The sequence below is a fragment of the Leptosomus discolor genome, chromosome 8, assembly GCF_034619465.1.
Source record: "Leptosomus discolor isolate bLepDis1 chromosome 8, bLepDis1.hap2, whole genome shotgun sequence".
In the NCBI taxonomy this organism is placed as follows: domain Eukaryota; kingdom Metazoa; phylum Chordata; class Aves; order Leptosomiformes; family Leptosomidae; genus Leptosomus; species Leptosomus discolor.
This window is the reverse complement of record NC_141398.1, coordinates 58,413,182-58,433,304: the sequence shown is the minus strand read 5'-3', so window position 1 is coordinate 58,433,304 and position 20,123 is coordinate 58,413,182.

Here is a 20,123-nt window from a genome sequence, read left to right as displayed (position 1 = left end):
ACACCAAGTTTGCTTTCCTGAGGACAGATATCTTTGTTGCTGTCTCTCTTTGAAGAGAAAAATTTTTATTTGTTGAGAGATATTAAAGTCAAGCCTCCGATGCTCTTTTGCTCGCTTGCTAAGAATTCAAGAAATCTTATTATTGCTGAGGAGGGAGTCACAGATCTAAACTGCAGAACTATGCAAGTGTTTGATTAATTACAGGCAGGGGTTTCCAAACGCACCTCCTTTTTAGTATGCTGTAGAGTACTTCCTATTCTTCATATTGAATGTTTCAGATAAATTATCCTGGAGGTGAGAGAAAATGGAGTGAGAAGTGGCAGAATCCTGTTAAGGAATTAAGACATCTTCATCCCTGAAGAATTCTAACGTTTTTATCTACGGGGGGGAAATGCATTTCACATGAGTTTTCCTTTCTTATTGAGTTCTCTGCAGTAATGTAGAGACACGGTGGAAAATTTGGAAATCCTGTAACGAAGATGGACAGTTTTAACAGACGAGTTTCGATGCTCCGACACAGCGAGCCTGAAGGGGACTCATTTCCCTCCAGCCAAGGTGCCCACAGGGGTAAGTGAGGTTTCAGAAGCACAAAGGACAGGATCTCTTCCCCCTGACCTTGTCACTTACTAAAAGGTGGATCTATATTCAGACCCCTGTTGACTCCTTCAGGTCTCAGCTTTCTGGCAGGAACTGGTGCCGATGCCACCTTTTGCGTGGACAAAGACTTGAGCTGACGCTGGCGGCGATACTTTTTCAATAGATTTGACACCAGGCACCAGAAATGTTTGCCATGAGGCAAGGCTGCTCTCCATCCTACAAATGCAGGTACATCTCTTCTAAAACCCTGTCAACTTCCAACTCGCTGCAACTTCTTTTGCAGTAGTAATACTTTCCTGTAAGGGGAAATCCAGCAAGTGAGATCTGATTGTGGAGCACTGTCAGGCTGCAGTGGCACTCAGGAGAGTGCGTCAGCATTTCTGTGTTTATAAGCCACCTGATGTAATGGTAATAAGATGCTAACATGAGAGTCCACCTCTGTAATCTGCCAGCTGCTGGCTGCTCTATCCCTTTTTGGTTCAGGAGTTTTAACAAGACATTTCTGGTCTGTAATCAATGTAAACTTCCCAGACAAAATCTGGTGGAATGTCCCAATTCCTGTATAAAACTCCCAGTACTTCGCTTTCTGTCTAAGCATAACATTGCCCTGCTTTAGCTATGGCTCTGCAAATGAAAGTAGTTTCTAATCATCTTTTGTCATCTAACATTTTTTAAAACAGGATGGAGCTGGCAGGTGAGATATCAAATAGAGACCAGCCAGTGCAGCTGGAGTATCTTGGAAACAAAATGCACCTCACAACATCATTGACATCAGCAGCATCTCAGACCAAGTCCCGTTGATACATACCCATAAACTTTGGTTGGGGTTTCTTTAACACCAGAAAGCTGTCAGCCTCAGTGGGACTGAGGCATTTAAGAAAAGTTATTCACGTGCATAAATATTTACAAATGAGACCCTTAGTGTGTTTGCAGATGATGTTTTTTAGTATTTTTGTCACTGTCCATAGATCAACAAATAATTAAGCACCATTAAAAATATATATTTGCTCTGCACTATATTTAGGCACAATTTATCAGGGCACTTTGGCTCCCTTTTATTGGGAGACACACCAGCTGTTTGATGCAGTGGTATACTTGATGGCGCAACCCTGGTGTTCACAGGTGCACAAGGGTGAGCTGTGAGCAAGACATCCCTGAAAATAAAGACCACAAATTCAGCAGTGATTTAGAAATTAAACCAATGGTGTGTCAGGAATACCAGGTTGACCTAAACCACAAGGCTATATTTGCACCTGACTCTTGCAGGCTTTTGTGATGAGGATAGATGGTCAACAGTGTGTGCCAAAAAGCCTCAGCTGCCCACTGCGCGATACCCTGTAGCTTTCCCTGGGAATCAGGTTTGCTCCTTGTGCCAGTGAAACCTCCAGAAATGATCAAGTCAGTGCCGTGCTCCGCTTCCCTCCTAGTCTCACATCGTACTTGACAAAGTCACGTCCTTTCAGGCAGGTTTCTGGTTTGCCTTTGTGCCTCCTCCAAGGGCTCAGTGGAGTAACTGCTCTCCCAGTTCAGAAGACAAAGGCACGGAAACCCTTTGAGTGCTACCAGGGTCCCCAGCAGCGATGCTCTCCCAGCACGAGCTCTTGTAACACAAAATTAACTTATTTCTCCTGGGTCTCAAGCAAAGCAACTCGACATTGCAGTATTGTCCCCTCTCTTCACTTGAACCCAGGCCTCCCAGCTGCAAATTCAATAGAAAGTGCCTGCTTTCTATTGAAAGCTGCTTAATTGGCTGCTGTTCCTGCTCCTCCAGCCGAATTTGCATTAAAGAAAGACCTGCGATCTTTGGCATTCCCTATACAAAACTCCATATTTAGCATATAGAGCTGGCAGTTCTCTTAACGCCCACATCTGTCTCTGCTCGCCACAGCTGATTTATGTTTAATATCTTGAAGGCATGTGGTGCCAGTCCCACGTTGAGCTCTGGATTGTGGTGGTCCGTCTGTATTTGTTGAAATTGGGCCCAAAGAAGCTGGCTTGGAGCAGAGACTGCGAGGAATGCGAGCCAGTGGCCGTCCAGACAGCTCTGTCAGCAAGCTCAGGAAACTGGCTGAAAAATACTGGGAAGAGGCCCAGATTTCAAACAACCTGTGGAGCTCTCATGAGAACGCACTGTTTTAAAACAGAAAGTTGAGTGATATTCTTAATTACCGATTTAAAGGAAAAAAAAAAAAAAGAAAAGAAAGAAAAAGAAAGGGTTAATGATGGCCTTTGCCCTTGCAGAATGCAAGGCATGTTCCCCAAGTTGTGATCATCGAACAAGCAGCCTTCGTCTTCTTGTGTGGAGATCTCATTTTCATGTGCTGCATTAAGTGTTTTTTCTTCCTAGGCGGAGATAAACAGGATGCTCTTAGGGTCTCATGGCTATGGGTTGACCTGTAGATCTTTACAGCAACGCTGCCCACATAGAGAAATCTTTGTCTCAAGGATTGGCATTGTGCAGGCAGTCCACCGCCTTTTCCCATCAGTTACCTCGGAGCTGGTGGTGGGGTTTGATTCTTAAAGCTGTGATCCCATAAACCAGAAAGCTATCAGCCCAAGAGCTTCAAGTCCAAAGGGCAGGTTTATCTCCTGAACTATCTTATATCAGGCACAGGTTACCTTGAGCACAGATATAATTTAACTCAGCACTTGCTTTAGAGCTCAATATTGGAGCAACGGGGTGAAATGCAAGAGTCTGGGTTGCTTCCTAGATAATCTAATGGTCCCTCTTGGTCTTAAACTTTATGAATTAAGGCTCTGGATGGAATCTGGTGTATTGTATCAGTCAGAGACTAGCCTGAGAGAAAGTATTACAGCTTTTAATCATGAAGAGTCATCTTGCACCCTGTCTGCACAGTTAAAACAGCACTTAGATGCTTTCTCTTGAGAAATCCTCATTGGGTTTTTTCTTACTTATTTATTGGTCATGTGATTGGGTCAGCATATCTGAAGCTTGGGAAATTGCACAGATTTAATATTGGGCTGCAATTCATTATATCTGAGCATTTAAGTCTGTATATGTTGGGACAGTGTTTCATTGCTTTTTCAGGTCAGGAAGTGACTGTCCCGTATCCGGACTTGCACAGAGCTTGCAAAGAATGATCAGCTAAACCTCTGTGCCTTGGATTTTGTTCATAGTTCACTTGATTTTGAAAGATTTTATCTCAGTTAAAAAGCACTCAGAAGATCAGTTTAAAAACATTGAAAGAGTCTGCTCATAAAATATAAATTGGGGAGAAAACAAAAGCAAACTTGGTAAGACTAATCTGTTTTATTTAATTTGAAAATATTTCATATGAATGAAAAGAGATTTTTGTTTAAAGACTGATTTCATTATTCCACATGTCAGTGCTCTACAAACTTTTTTGAATGTCTGTGATGACATTAGGAAGGGGATTAAACAGAGAAAAACACATTAAAAATAAGCTCTTCATAGTGACTCAGGGTTAAATAGGATAAAGCCCTCCTTGTAAAGTTTGTTAGAGGCTAAAATTATGTGGTTCTGTAAAACAGTGACTATTGCTGCATTTCAGAAGGATTATCTGTTAAATACATGTTTCTTAGTCAGCAGCTTGGTGGCAATGATTTATGCCAACTGGCCTAGAAATTGTGAAAATTAGTTTATGGCTCAGTCTTGATTCTCTGTTAAAAATGTCTGTTTGAAAAGTAGCACTGGGAGGGAAGGAGGGGAGTTCAGAAGTTTTAAGTGGAATGGAAACCCAGTGTAACAGAGCACTAGACTATTTAATACCTATATTTAGTACCTCCTGATCCCCGATGGCTCTTACATGGACAGGTATTAAATGCTGGCCTTGATGGAGAATTCCGCACAATTTAATAAGCTCTGGACAAAGCCTCAAATTAGTGGTCCAGAAATAAGGAACTGCAAAGAACTTCTGGGGTCTGTTTCCTCTTTTTAATTACTTTGCTCCTTACTCTGCTACTTCTGCAGGAAGTTAGCTCCAGAGCCTCTTGCTGCCAATGGAAATGACTTGGTCTGAAGAGACCACCAAATTCAGCAAACTAGACGTTTTCAGATCATTTATTTTCCCTCTAAACCCATAAATACCTTTCTGGCCAGCATGTGCTCTGTATGCCAATATTGTTCTTTATCCAGAGAGTTCTGCCTCCTCGCCAGCATGTTTCCCTGCATGTAGTCTCAGGGGACAGTCGTGTCCCTTCTCCATTTCTGCTTTGCTAAGCTAAAGAGAGCGAGGACCCCATTCCACCAAACATCCTCATACCTTCCCACTGCATCCATTCAGGTTCAGATCAGATAACTGAAGGCACCTGGTATTCCAGGTGAGGACCAGTATCTTTCACTGTCACACACCTCTTTTCCTCTTCTCAACACATTCTTTAGTGTTTCACCTCTCTCTTTCAAAAGCAAGTCGCACTAGCAGATGGTAATCTTAGTGAGAATGAGTATATACATCAGGTATGTCTCTTCCTCTATCTTTTCCCACCAATAAGAATAAAATAGGAGAGAATAAATAGATTAGAATAGATTCTGATTTGCAGAAATTCTCGCTCTCATTCCCTCAACTTCACACCTTGCAGTCTTAAATCTACTGGTTTTTATATTACTTCAGCCTTAGCTCTTTCTAGGTGCTATGCTGAGCCTCTTTTGTAACGATTAGGAATTCAGGCTTAATTTTGCTGCTTTGTCTGATCTTGTCTGAACTTTGGTAGTTTGGTTTTTGAGACCACTTAAAACTGGGCTCAAGATGGATCTTTGGGAATTGCCTATAACCTCCCACCATCCAACCATTCTAGGCAATGTGCTTAGCTCTCTTTTAGCAGGTTTCTTACTGGGTTAGAACTTGGTGCAAGCTCGCATCTTCTTCACTTTAACCAAAGACTTCCTCTGAAGCACTATGTGCTTTCCCAGCTCTGCTTAGAGTTTGCAAAAAGATCAGGGAAAAACTCTGTGTTAGAATTACCTCAGGTAAACTCACATCCTATTTTGTTTCTTTTGTTTACCTTGGTGTCTGTAATCACCTTTATTCTCTCCTTTTTTTCCTAAAGCTTTTCAGATTACCGAGGACAGTTGCAGGTATCTGTAGTTGCTCAGATCACCCTAGTTGGACACTTTTATCTCTATCCTGGCTAACGGATTGTGCCAGTTTTTCCATTATTCTGGGTGACTTTTTTTTCCCTCTGTACACCAATTTCAGCATATTGAGTCCTCTGGGTTTTCTTCCCACCTCAGATGTGGTAACTTCCATTCCCAGCCGCTCATGAGCCATCTAGCCTTTACCCCATATTCTATACACCCTTTCTTACTGAAAACATATGCAGTGCATTCATTTAATTTTGGGAATTATACTCAGTTGCTTTTAATCTCATTGCCATCCTTACTGCATAGCAAACCCACGTCTTCTTTTCTGGTTCTCTTTTTATTCTTCTGGTTAAAGAACTGTTGTTTATTTTAATATCCTTTGCAAGGTCTAACTCAGCTTGACTTTTGGCAGTTCTCACTTTACCCCTATGCTTGCTGACCTCTAAAATGCAGTTTCCTTTGCAGATTCATCTCTTTTTCCATTCTTATCCCTAACAGACCCTATGAAGTGAGCCAGTTAGCTCTGGACCCTTCAAGTTTTTCCTCTCTTATTTGCAATGTGAGACCTACATCAGTTTTCCACTTCTGGTGCACAGAATTTTCAAACATCCTGCAAGTACAAGTCAGCAAAAGCTTAGCTGGAGCTGATGGCCCTAATCAGAGATCACTCTTTGAAACAAAAGCAAGCAAGCAAGTGGACCTGATAGCTACACACTTTGGGATTTGTATTCCCTCCCCTTCTTTGGTCAGCTCACAATGGCTGAAGTTTTATTCTGATTCTCAGTTTCTTCTTCCAAAAGATTGTCTTTACATGCCAAAACAAAAGGCTTGAAATGTATTTACTTCTGTGGTTTTCTGGTAAAGGTATCTACAGGTAATTACATGTCAGGGTAACCAGGTCTTGCCATTATTAGTAGTGTTTATCCTCCCATCCATATCTGGCAGTTGTGGTCACATGTTTAACCAATTCTTCCTGGTATTACATTTTCTAATAATACTTCAGTTCTTTATTCAAACCCTAACATGTGAATGATTTTCTGATAATTAAAAGACATGGCAGTCTTTTGAGCTTGACCCTACCGTCATGAGGACAGATAACATGGTATACATTAAATGATGGACCAAGGTGCTACAAGGGAATGAATGAAGGTGTTATAAAATGAATAAAATAAATCTATGTCTGACTCAGGAGCTCACCAACAAAATTTAATATATAATACCAGCATTAAACCTGGGAAGTTCATATGATATGAACCTGGGATCCTTCATGTGATACGGCTGTTTACATCCACGGTACCTTGAATCCGTATTTTTAGAGACCAAACAAAGTTACTGTCTAAATCTCTCATGCACACATATATAGCAAGAGTAAGATGTATAATTTTTGGCTTCAGAGGTGCTATCGCACCTGAATGAAAGGCTGTCCCACTGCCTGAAAGCGGGAACAACTTCCTTGCTTGGAAGAAACTACTATGATATTGTCTAAGGGTTTGATCTCTGTAAAGAAAGTTACTCATTACCTGCCTTGCCTGAAAATATTCTCCCAAACCACTATTTAACCAAAAATTAAAGGTTTTAGTTCAGTGAATTTTTCCAAAAGGTGTCTGCTTTGGTTGCCTTAATTTTTGTTTAAAAGCTTGCAAGTTTCCTGCAATATTTCCAATGAAAACTGAAAGATGTGGGCTTTCTTAGTAATTTTTCAACTTTTGCACTTACAGTAGCATTTTGCTTTTGTGGCAAAAGTTTGTAAATGCACAAGTAATTTGTAGGAAAACATTTTTTTTTCTTTACAAACACGTCCTAGGAATAATAACGCGCCCTTGTGCAAATTCTGTACTGACACGAGCTCTATTTTTCTTTCCCAGCGATGTTAGCTCACACAGTTAGAGGAACATGCAGCTCCTGTCCTACAGAAACGCCACACCGCAAATGAAACCTAACAGCTGAAACTCCCATTGAGACACACGAGGGCTGAGGTTGCACAATCATGACTTAATCCTATGTTACTATTTGTTTTATGCTTGCAAAATCTGAACAAATATCCAGAGATCATATTTATTCAGCATCTCTGCCACAGAATGTCGCGGGGGCCAAAAGAATGCATTCAGGAAGGGATTAGACAAATTAATGGTGGATAAGTTCACTGGTGGCTACCAAACTTGGGAGTCTGGATGCAATGTCTGGTTTACTCTAGTTCCTAAGCTGCTGGGAGCTGGAAGGACAAACCAGGGAAAGGATCATTCTGTTCTTGCCCTTGCTTTTAACCTCTTCTCCCTAACCCGTAACTGCTACTAATAGAGCATTATTATTATTATTATTATTATTATTATTATTATTACTACTACTACTACTACTACTACTACAAATGATCCATACTTCATTTAAAATTAGAAGTAATCACATTCTGCTGTAGCATCAAACCTTATATTTTCTCGTCCCTCTTGAAACTCTGAAGTCTTCCAACCAAGGCTAGGTTCTTCAATCAAACATAATTTCATGAGGGAAAAAAAATTATTCTCAGTAGCACACTAGGTAGCCTCATAATCCCTTCTGACTTCAAAATATCTGTATATTGTAGCTCCATTAGAAATAAATCATTTTTCACCGTTACTCAAGCATGGAAGTGTTTAGATGGAGGCCTTTCCTGATTTTGATGTCATCCAAACATTCTTGGAAGTTACAAATAAAGACTTGCTCCCACAGCTGCTATTTTCCTCATTCCTTCTCATGACTGCTTCACTAATTTGACTTCCACTAATGGCTGTTCTGGGATGAATTTCTCATTGTCCAGCTGGGACAGTCACGTTTCCATTACACTTTATTTTCAGCCTCCATTGGTTTGATCTGAACTTTAGTATGTGTTGGAATTCGTTATGATTGTGAAAAGTCTCATCTTTTTTTAAAAAGTGCTCCTTAAGTTGGCTTTGAGAAAGAGTTAAAGTCGCTGGCATGTATGGCGTTCGTGTCTTGCTTTTCTTTATAAATCAGAAGCGTGTATTCAAGAAGAATCAAATTCACCAAGACACAACTAGAATGTTTGGGGGAGAAATGCCTTTTTTTTTCACTGGGGGGAGTGAGTCCTTTAAACTAAATTTCTGCAGACCTTTTGAGTGAAATATTTCTGAAGCATAGAACAATTTGTGGTCTATTTGTGCTTTAAAAGTGCTTCTATCTATGTGGGGAATTTTCCCCACTAGTTAGAAAGTGTATTGATCCCTGGACTACATTCTACTCTCTTGCAAGTCTGTTGACTAAACAGTAGAGACATGAGCCAAACCCACTGGAACTGAGCAATATCAATGCAAAAACAATGGTAGATACTAACTCACTTGGTAGTTTGGCTATTCAAACTGGATTAGAAAAGAAAACAAAAAAGAAAATGTCATCTTCAGCCAGCCCACATGATCCTGTATCGCGCCAGTTTCATTCTTCCTCCCCAAATACATAAGTGTTTGCAGCACTTTACTCAGATTATTAAAACTGCTTTCAGAATGTATAATGAGTAAGTTGGTTTCTGGTTTACCAGATAAAAACAGAGCAGAAAGAAAGCCCTTCTTTTTCAGCTGACTAACACCCAGCCAAACAAAACTGGCCACAAAAGACGATTATAATCAAATCTCATATAAACAAAAATTTTTTTATTTGCTATATACCACTGATAATTTTATGCCCACCACCAGATAAAAATTAACAACAAATATCTAACATGTCTTGAAATGTGCCTTTGTACTGGCTCATGGAGTATCTGTGAGCAGTTTGCAATGCTGTTGAATCTATTGGTTCTCCTGCTTTGTCTGACGACAATCTATATGGATATTTTATTTCATCAGACCCTCAGTTTGTTCAGAAATGTTGGAATTAGAATTTTGTTGCTCAGTTGCGACAGATCACATAGTATCTTCACTGAAAGAGCACAGCAAGGATATCTGAACCTGCAGATTTAAGGTCTGGTTTCTAGAATACCTTGCAAGTTGCTTTCCACAAATGTTTTCCCGGTATACTTCAGTTCTTATAGTCCCTTACAAAGCAAAGTGCCTAGGGGTTTATTTAGAAGCTGAAACGTGTTGATGAACAGGAGATGGACTGAAGAACACGCTTAAAGTTAAGTACATAAGTAAATACTTTGTTGAATAAATGATTGCAAAGTGTGAAACACCCCCCCCCCCTTAAATTCAAACAAATACTTATGGAAATATTTCGCATTAATTTCCCATATGGTATTTGGACAATGAAGCAGGGAGGCAGCACAGTGTACTGTGGCCACAAGTAAGTACTGCAAAGAAGGTTTTATGCTCTGGACCCATCCTTCACGCAGGCAGACCGTTTGGGAAATGGGAGTCCAGAAGTTTTTGCCACCAGGGAGGAACAGCAGCCCCAAGGCAGCTGCCTAGTTACTAATTACCTGGCAGTTACCAGTTGAGGAACCGTAGTTTGATCCAAAGATGACACGTGAAAAGATTTCCGTTTATATTAAAATCCAAATATTTAAAAAGACCCATTTCAAATAATGGTCATATGCATGAGCATACATTTTCGTTATTTAGATGACTTGCTTCTCTGGGTGCTAATTCTACAGCTAATTGGCTTATTTCATAATGCTGCTATGATACAGTTTCCTGGACCATTACACAGGGACGTAAAACCGTGCCCTTGCTGAAACAAACCTGTTGGTCAACAAACATGGTTCAGGATGTAACTTGGTGGCCGTGGGCTCACTAATGCCATCCTTATTCAGGTGAGGTTTCTGCTGGCCCCCAAGAGCATTTTGCCTTCGTAAAAGAAAATTAGGAGCTTCAGGACCAAGCCCGGGGCTGCTCCCAAACAACACAGCAAGTCTTTTCGGATGACTTTGTCTTCTGTACTTCCCCTGCACCATCAGTGTGTTCTGCAGCCCCTTTGTGGAAAGAGAGCAGGAGTAAGGATTTCTTTCCAGAAACCAAAGGACTTCTCTAACGTTTTGGGGGTCTGTCATGCCCAAAGCACGGCAGGTCAGTGGCTCTTTTGCTCTTGCTCCTACGGCTGGGCAATGGGCATTCACTGCTTTCCTTTATTAAACTGGAGACCTTGGTGGGCTGCTGGAAAAAAAAAAAAAAGATTGGGAAAGGGGTACCGGGGAGGGGAGGGCGAGCGCGTGAGAGAACCACATGTTAACGTTGCCTGTGTACGAACAGCAAGCTTTCTGGCTTGACATTTATTGAAAAAATAGATCTTACACTGTATCCACCCAACACCTGTTGAGAAACACTGACCCCATTACAGAGGTTGGATTTACACTGGCTCTGTATAACACCCTATAAAGGAGGCCACTGGTGCAAAAGATTAAAGAATGCTGTTAAGTAAGTTGTTTTATTTCTTTTGAGACTGAAAGAAAGCTGCAAAGTGAGAGAAAGCTTTCCTCGGTTATTTACTCTTCATTACTGGGGATCTTGAAGGGCCTTGTATAAACTGCTCTAGTCGGGTCATGACAACACTTTATAAGGTGCAAATGTTGAGGTGGAGCCAGTGCTATACTGCCGGGGAAGCAAATGGAAAGGTCCCTCCCGACTAAATGGAAAGTTAGTGCTAATAAAAGCTCATGACTTTGGCACGGCTTCCCAGGCACAAGGGGCCCATGAACACGGGTTTGCACCAGAACTGCCGAGCCCCGAGCAAGTGCCCCCATCCCGCTCACGGCCGACGGCGGTAGATGCTGCCCTCAGTGAAGTTTCTCCACGTGAACTTCATAAAGTCCTTGTTGGAGCTAAAAATCACATGTTTAAGGGCTGGGGGAAAAAAAATCCTTTCTTTTTTACTAGCTGCTGTACAATGAATAGCCCATTTCAAGGAATGTGTGAGTTCCTATTAGGGCCGAGCGAATGCTGCAAAATATTTTCAGGCAACGCGTGTCCCAGTTTTCAAACAAATGGCTTTCTGTGTATTTGCGCCCCTCTGTTCTCTGCCCTCCCCAGTCGTTTGCGGTATCTGGTTCTACCTGGGCAAAGGCTGGGGGAGATGGCTCGCCCACATTCACCAACGGTGGGATAAGACTATTCCTGCCTCTCACACCCTTTTGTTCAGTGAACAATTGCTTGTGAAGGGAACTTCCAGAGTTTTGAGGCCAAACAGGTGAAGCAAGTGGTCATGGACATTGAGTAGTTACATCCAAGTACAGCAATGAAGGATTGACATTAACCTAGCCATGGGCTTTTGGGGCTTGACCATATTGCCTTGAGACATTCTGAGATATCTGAGGCGCCTACAAGGGACTTCCAGGTCCGATACAGGACCTGTGGGAGATCTGTATCCTTTGGGAGTAACTGTTGGGGCCGGAGAGACCCCTGAGGAGATCTCAGATAACATTAAACAGCTACAAGCGGGTTGATAACTTGAGCCCTTTAATCACCCTCTTGTCCAAAGGCTGGCTGGAAGGGCGAGGACTCAGAAAATCCCCAGCCGAAGAAGATAAACAGAAAAGAGATGTGTCTACTGCTTGAAAGGTGAAAATACAAAGGATACATCAAGGCAGGAGGTGTTTGCTTTCATCAGCAAAGATGAAGACTCATCAGAGGGTTGAGGACCCCGGTAGGAGACTGCTTTGTTCAGTCATCATTCAGCAGAAACCTGCAGCATTTCTGCACTGCCTCAGCACAAGACTTTCGCTTTGATGAAGATACAATGCAAAGCCTGAATTCCTTCTTCTGTTTTCCCATGTGTCTGGAAAAAATTGAACCAGAGCTACAAGAAGTTCTGGAGAAGTGGGCAAAGCAGCTCAGAAACCTCCAGAGGTTCTCTGCTGGCTTCGGGATGTCTCGCGTTTGAGCTGTGACGCGTTGCATCAAAAGGGCCACTTTAGGCAATGAGTTTCTGTCCCTCCCCCAGATGCTCCTGTCACCAAGCACTGCTTCTGGCTATGGGCAGGAATGGACGGACTCTGGGCAGGAATGAACGGACTCTGGGCAGCAGATGTCGGGGTGTGAGAAAGTCTCCCTTTATTCAGTGGGACTTTGAGGCAAACTTCTTTCTCACTCCACTCTTTCCACAGCTCTCTTTGGACAGAAATACAATTTTTGTGTAGGAATAATTCCTTCATAGCCAGGAAACACACTCTCAATGAGACCTTCTTTTAAAAAAATATATTTTTTTAATTTTTTTTTTTTTATTCCCTCTGGGCTGGGAATAAACCCTTATTTCCCACGTCGAGATGTAAGGCTGGCATGTGCTCTGCATTTGGAATAGGCAGAGCAGCTGCGCGGAGCTTGCAGAGTTGGGCTCCCTGTGTGTTAGAAGAACTGAGCCCTGCAGGTTCAATTAACAGACTTTGGAAATGAACCAAGGCCTGACGATCCCCAGGCTTGTTTTAAGTGAAGGAAGGTGGCTGTCGGAGAAGAATTAGACCTGCCAGAGTCTTAATGCAGCTGGGACACACAGCGAGAGCCTGAAAAGCCAAGAGTCTGGAACCTGTGCTCTGATGGCTGCCGAGCCAAGAAGTCCCATTGCTGGGACAATAAACAAACAGGCACGGTCTGTGCAGATGAATGCGTCGTCTTTCAGTTTGCATGGACTGTAAAATCCATACGCTTCCCAAGTCACCAGCCCCAGCATTTTACTCCGAGGTCTTTAATGAGAAGGATGAACAGAAAGCAGTTTCACAAAGTGGGAAAAGGGTGGGATTTATATTTTAACCAAAAAAATCCAACAGTGCTTTTCAAACACTTAAGGGTCCATTAAATTAAAAAATCTTTCCATTCCTGATTTCAGTTAATTACCATCTTAAACAAATAAAGACCTTCATTACTAGGATCAAAGGCTGGTGCTTCAAACTAAGGCAAATTCTCTTGAAGTCACAGCTTTGGAAAAGCGCCTAAACACACAGTGCGGAGCTGGTGATGCAGAAGGCCAGGGAAGGTGAGCATTTCAGGAGCTGATGCGGAAGACAGACCCATCCCGCCGCCTCCCCCCTTCACCTTCAGCTGGAATGTGGGCATGCTCCCCCGTTATTTCCACCATCCAGATCCAGAAGAAATCACAGGGGCTATTTGCCGGCTGCTGGTCGGCTGGGTGTTACTGTTCCCATCCTTCTCATTAAGCCTCTGCATTTTGGCTCCGGCAAAGCCCAAGGTCGGAGTAAAATGTACTTCGTTGCTGATGACTGATGACCAATTTGGGGTGAAAAGTCCTGCATAAGGAGTTTTCCACCCGAGAACCTAAATTCTCCACTCTGGCACTAGTTCTTTTAGAAGAAGTCCATTTGAAAACCAGATTTCAGGACGAATCAACCGAGCAAGAAGAAACCGGCATGCTGACTGAATATTTAATTGTTGTATCTGTGCAAGCAGTAAAAGACTAGGAGGGGGGAGGCAAGGAGGGAAGAACAGAAATACTCTGGGATGACTGGGAAACGCACAAGCTTTTATTTATCAACCCTGTTTACTTTAAAATACATCCAACTGGAAGGCTGGGTGCAGACATAAAAATTAAAATAGAAAACATCCTGGGCCAGGCTCTTAGAGGATGCAAATTGGCATGGGACTTCCCATGGCTTCCAGCAAAGCCTGCTGCATTCACACCAGCTGCACTCAGTTGCTCTCGGTTAGGTCAAATAAAGTCAGCTCTGCTGATGCAGTCGATTTTGCAAGGAGAGAGAGAGGAAGGGAGAAAGAGATGAGGTCTCTGAGGTACCTGTGAGCTGAACCATTCGGGGCATGGTGGGTCTGAATGAGACCAGAAATGAAGGGGAAGCCAACACAGGTCAAGGAGCGCAGGTGTGCTCCAGATACAAGCAGTGCTACGGCTCGCTGCCGTTCCTGGGTGGTCCAAAGGTGTAGTCCCACCGAGGGCTTGTTGCAGTAAACCAAGCCCTTGCCTCCTGGACTTGCCATGGACTCGAGGGAAGCAAGTTCAAGTGAGGTCAGCAGAAAGAATACGATCATTGAGTGGTAACAATGCATACAAATTACCAACAGACCACGAAATTCAGCCTCAGTCTGTTAAAAATGCTGGAAATGCAGAAAAAAAAAGAGTACAGTTAAACTTCATCTGCCCAAAAGGTGATGTTGAGGCCTTTCTTAAAGTCTGCATGATACTCGTCGCACATTATTTATACGGTATTAGTACGAATAACCCCATGTTTCCTTACTGCATGGATTAATCCCTTGCTGAAGCAGCAGAACAGATGGACCAGGCTGTTATGAAGCTCTGCAGGGCACCAAAAATGCCTGCGTGGCGACCCTGGCAGATTTTGGTTATTACAAATGACCAGATCTGCGACAGGAAATACATTTTCCCTCTCCTCAAACAAGCAGGAGGCTCCAGGGAGACTGGAGGTGCAGAATGACCATTTTCGGCAACAGCCTGAACTGTAAATCATAGTTTAGTCCCACTTGGGCATTTTGATCAATTTATAAATACTTTGCTCTTCTCCTAGCAAGGGCTTCATGCTTGCTGTGGTGTGCTGGAGAGCTTTTTCACAGGGATCATTTGGACCTTTCTGGATTATGCACTACTACATTGGTGCTAGTGCCTGTGAAGAACTGAGACAGACACCCACACAGTCCTTTTCCAAATGAAGCCGCTCTAGTTTTTAGGTAGGGAAAGTGAAGCAGAGCTATTTAAGACTGAACAAAAGATGTAAGAAATAGAATATTTATTTTACCGAAGAAGCTTAAACGAAATTATGGTCAGTGCACATTGATCAGTTTTGCCTGCTTAATGCACCTTTATTAGCTGAAGATAAGAGCCAGCCGACTGCGCTTGCAATAATACCATCACAGAAAAACGCCCCAGTGAACTCTCTCTGAGATAACATCTTCAATAATCTTTCCGGTGTTAAATAAACAGCCAGAAAGGAAAACAAGAATGGATCCAAATATTCATTTCTCCCTTGCAGTTGTGTTTTGGGGAGTGGAATGGTTCTGGATGGAGGATCCTACATATGGCTTAGTTAATGGTTCGTGATATGAGTGAAAGTTTTCCTAAAGAGGAATTTAAAAATGAGGGCTCAAAGAAGAGCCTTTCTTGTCGTAATTTATGGGCTGGATGCTGGCTTAAGGAATGCAAATAATCCCTAGCAGACATGACTTCCATTGACATCTCTGGGAGCAGGCACTGCAACAAGGGGAGCCGGGTTTGGGCTGCCGACAGAGATTAGAGAAACGTGGCGGCATGTGGTAGTGCCTATAAGGAAACTATTAGCTGAGGAAGCGAGTCACATTTCTCTAATTTTATTAGCATTGGCCAAATCTGTGAGTTCTCACCTAGACCTTAATTGGCCAAAATTTCTCTTGAAGTCAGTTGGAATTTGCCTGAGTCAGGGGCTCCCTAACAGTTGAAAAGGGCCGTCAGGACCAAAACCCACTGCCCTTTTTTGTACCAGATGCTCTGATTAAGTGTCAAGAAGTCCCCACAAGGCAATTTATAGGCAAAGTATATGGGCTTGAAGCTGTACAACCACTGCGGCTGACAGTGAGCAGTATTTTCCCTCGCATCTGAACACTATTAGAGAGAGAAAAGAAGACAAAACCATACTTGAAAATGTGAAGTGCAAGCAAAAATTTAGATGGAGACATCCCTGGGTCTGCCAATATCGTTAAGAGCGCATATTTTGCTGTTTCATCTCCATTTCTACCACTTTCCATAAAACAACATGTTAACTTATTCTGGTCCTCAGGGGTGGAGGTAGAGAAATAACCTCCATGAAAATTAACCACTTGAGGGGCAAGGACAGTAAGACTGATTTGGGTTTTTTTAACAGACTTTCAGGTTTTTAGTCTCTGTGATGAAAAAGTTGCTTCTCCAAACAATGCCTTTCAAGAAGGGTCAGATAGTATAGAGTAACTACGCTAGGCCCATGATCCTTTGGGTACCAAACGTAGCTTATCTGCAGATAAGAGTACAGATTGCTGCTTCTTAGGCATATTTGTAGACGAGGACAGCATGTGAGGTCCAGGATATACTCAGTCCCTTCAAGGATTCCCTCTGAGCTGGATGAGTCAAGATTATATAGATTTATGATGGAGCCAAACTCTTAGCCATTTCTCTAAGCACGATGCTGAAGCCTGTTACATGTTTGTAAATGGAGCCTCTAAAATCGAAGCATGAAGATAAGTCGCAGTTCAAAAGTGAAGAAAACTAATCATGGAATGCCTACCAAAGAGAAATCTTGACAAAACCTGGAGAGAAGATCGAATGAAAATTATCACGCTTTTCTTCTTTTTGCACTGGAGGCGGTTGTAATTTGGTGTCCCCCTGGAAACCACTCACATCTGAGATTTGGGGGCCATGGAAAAGCACCAACAATGAATCCAAATGAATAAAATTTGGAAGGAAAATGCTCTGGAGACATCTGGGACTTATGGAATATTTTAAAGACCTTTAAAATAATGATGGGCACAGTTTCAACCTCATTGAGCTATGCTACTTATACCACTTCTATGCTTGACCTAAACAGCTGTTTGATAGCTTATATTTCAGCATGTTTTACCCACTCGCTATTTTTTTTTCATTTCCCCATAGATTTTTGTTATAAAAACATCAGTGCATGTGTTTTGATTTAAACAGCTAAAATGCTGGTTAACATTGGTTATTTTAAATGGTTGAGGGTTATTTAAATACATGGAACTTTCCTTTTCTATGGAAAATTGTAGAAAATTAAGAAAATGTTCTTACCTTGGACTCCCTAAGCTTATACATATTAATATTTGGGTGGTGGTCATGTATGAGTGTGTAGGCACATACACATATATATGCGTGTGTGCATGCATGCATGCATGTGTGTGTGTAAATAGAGAAGAACCTTAAACATATTGGGAATTACCTAGCAGTAGAAATGGTAGGCCATTTTTCTGAAGACTTTTATTGGGAACTTTTTTTGGGCGAAGGTGTGAAAATTGGCAGCTCGTTGCGTTTTCTGACAGACTGCTGAAGATTGGTTAATTAGAAATCAAGTCTGAGTCCAAGTCAAACAAGCTGAGGCCACTAAGTCTTCATAGGATGTTTGTCTGAAACATTTCAGTGAGCACTAACGTTTTCAGAAAGAACAATATTGTTAACCCATGTTCACAAGTCCAATACAACACTTGTTATAAAGCAAAACTGGTATAAAATTTGCTTTATGTGAGTGATCAGTCTTCACGCTCCTTCCAGCCAGGAAATGGAGCCCAAACCTTATGATTTGATTGTTATTTATGTAAGTGATAACAACGATTTAAGTGCAGAAGTTGGCTTTTTAGCAAGGGTTTGATGGTTTATTCGGTTTCCCAGCTGGGGTGATTAGAGTCAAAGGATTTCCCAAAGGTCACAAAATTCAGTGATGCACCAGCCCCCAAAGATGCCCCCATCCTCCACACCTTGTCATTCAGCCGGCTCCTCTGCGCTTTAACAAGTACCACACCGGGGAGGCTGAGGACAGAATTTTGGCCCCATTTCCTCAACCTTATTAATTTCAAAGCTCTCTTCTACTAAATACACACCGCAGGCTTCACGAATCCACATTCTGGCCCGAGAGACCTGGTAGACAGTGAAATAATTTTCCCCAAAGATGTGATGGAAGTTTCATAACTCAAATCGTGCAGAATTGGGGCTGACAAAGCATGGGCGAACACGCGAGTGTGAACAGAGTTACTTTGGCAGAAGGAGTCAGAGCGGAGGACTTAACATGCAATGTGCTCTCGTGCGCCATTACTCACCCTGTGGTCTGCAAACCACTGGTGGTCCATGAGGCATCAGAACATGGCCCAAGAGATGATAGAAATTTCTTTGTTGTGGATTTTTTTTTTTTTTAAATAAAAAGGCACATTCTGAAACAAAAATAAATGAAAGGGGAGAAAACGTAAGCCCAAAGCACTTAAAACTTAGCCTCATTTTTATGTGGTTGTAAAGGAAAGCCCTCACAGCAGCACCACACGAGATGGCCCTTGGATTTTACATCCTGTAAAAGTGAGGTTGTCCGTGGAGTTAAGGATGCCGAAAAGCACTGAGGCAGCAGATGAAGGTGAAGACTGGAATGAGAGAAGCCTTCTGCTCTTGTTCTGCAGTGGGGCACCGGGAGTGATAGCAAGCTTTCCAAACAACTGGGTCATATAATTTCTCATTTCTGTGTCATATCAAGGTGTTGGTTATACGATGGCCACTTTGGCAGTCAAGAGTTCTGCTTTCTTCCCACCACATGTGCTTTTACTTGGCTTGTCACTCTACATGACTTTTTGTGCCTTTATTTACTTGTAGTAAAATCAGGATTGTTTTAGTGAGGGTCACACCCTTCTACTGCTTTGGGGACTGTCTAAACCATGCAAACCATCTGCAAATGCCTGAGATGCTGTTGGAAGGTCTCTTCCAATCATGCTGCTTGAATCTCAAGTCCATTACAGCCCTTTAATATTATGAACAATGCTGACTGAAAGGTTTGTGATGAAACTCTGGATTTGATGGGCAAGGGATGGGTACTATGAAAAGTGAGATTATTGTGAAAAACGGCTTTGACAATTTGCATTTTTCCACAAACAGGGAAAATAATAATTTCATTAATTGTGATGCTACCTGGATTCACAATTGCAACACAGAGGGGATTATCCTAAAGTATTTTAAGGATGAGACAAGGCTTTGGGAGAAAGGAAAGAGGGCAGTTCTTCATCTCTGAAATCAGCTATTTATAATTGTTCCATGTTGAGACTGAACCCACACAGAAAGAAACATCCATTTTTCCCACTGCGAACAGTTAGCCAGAATAATGCCAAGAGAACGGCAGCATCCCCCATCCTCTCACATCAGAACTGTTGGATTCCTTAGGCTTTGTACATCAGCACGATGTTAACACGATATTAAAGTGTCTGTGATTTCATGGTCACCACAGAGCCACGCTGAGGTGGCCTCAGAGGCGATCTGCATTCCCGAGACTTGTGGTCTGTACCATGCAGGCTTAAGAATGCTCTTTGTGGTGCAAAAGTTAGCCTTAAGCCTGTTTTATTTATTCTGACCATTTAAACCACTATCTCTTTTTGAACACGGCCATTTTTTATGGATTGTGGAGATCATTATTTGTACAGTTAACTGCTCTCTCTTTTGTTTTTAACTGTTTTTCTTATATACATATGAAGTACTTTGGATCCAGCAGAGTTCATAGAGTACAAAGACTTTTGCTGGAAAAAAATATTTGCATTTCACTAGTATTCAAGAGAAAGGTCAATAAAATAAAGCAAGATGAGAAATCATGGGGTGAAATGCTGGCCCCACCATAGTCAACGGGAGTGTTGCCGTTGACTTTAACAGGGGCCAGAATTTCACCCGTGTTGCCTCAGATACGGTGAATGACTCCTTTTTGTCCACATAGTTCAAGCCTTAGGAGGCAAATGGAACAGAAATAAATCAATATCCCATCAGAAATGCAGATTTCACCTTGTCCTCTATGTTTCTGAATCCATAACACATAAATTCTGGGCTAACTTTGATCTCTGTGTTTGACTTAGATTTTTGTTATTCCTTCAGATTTCAG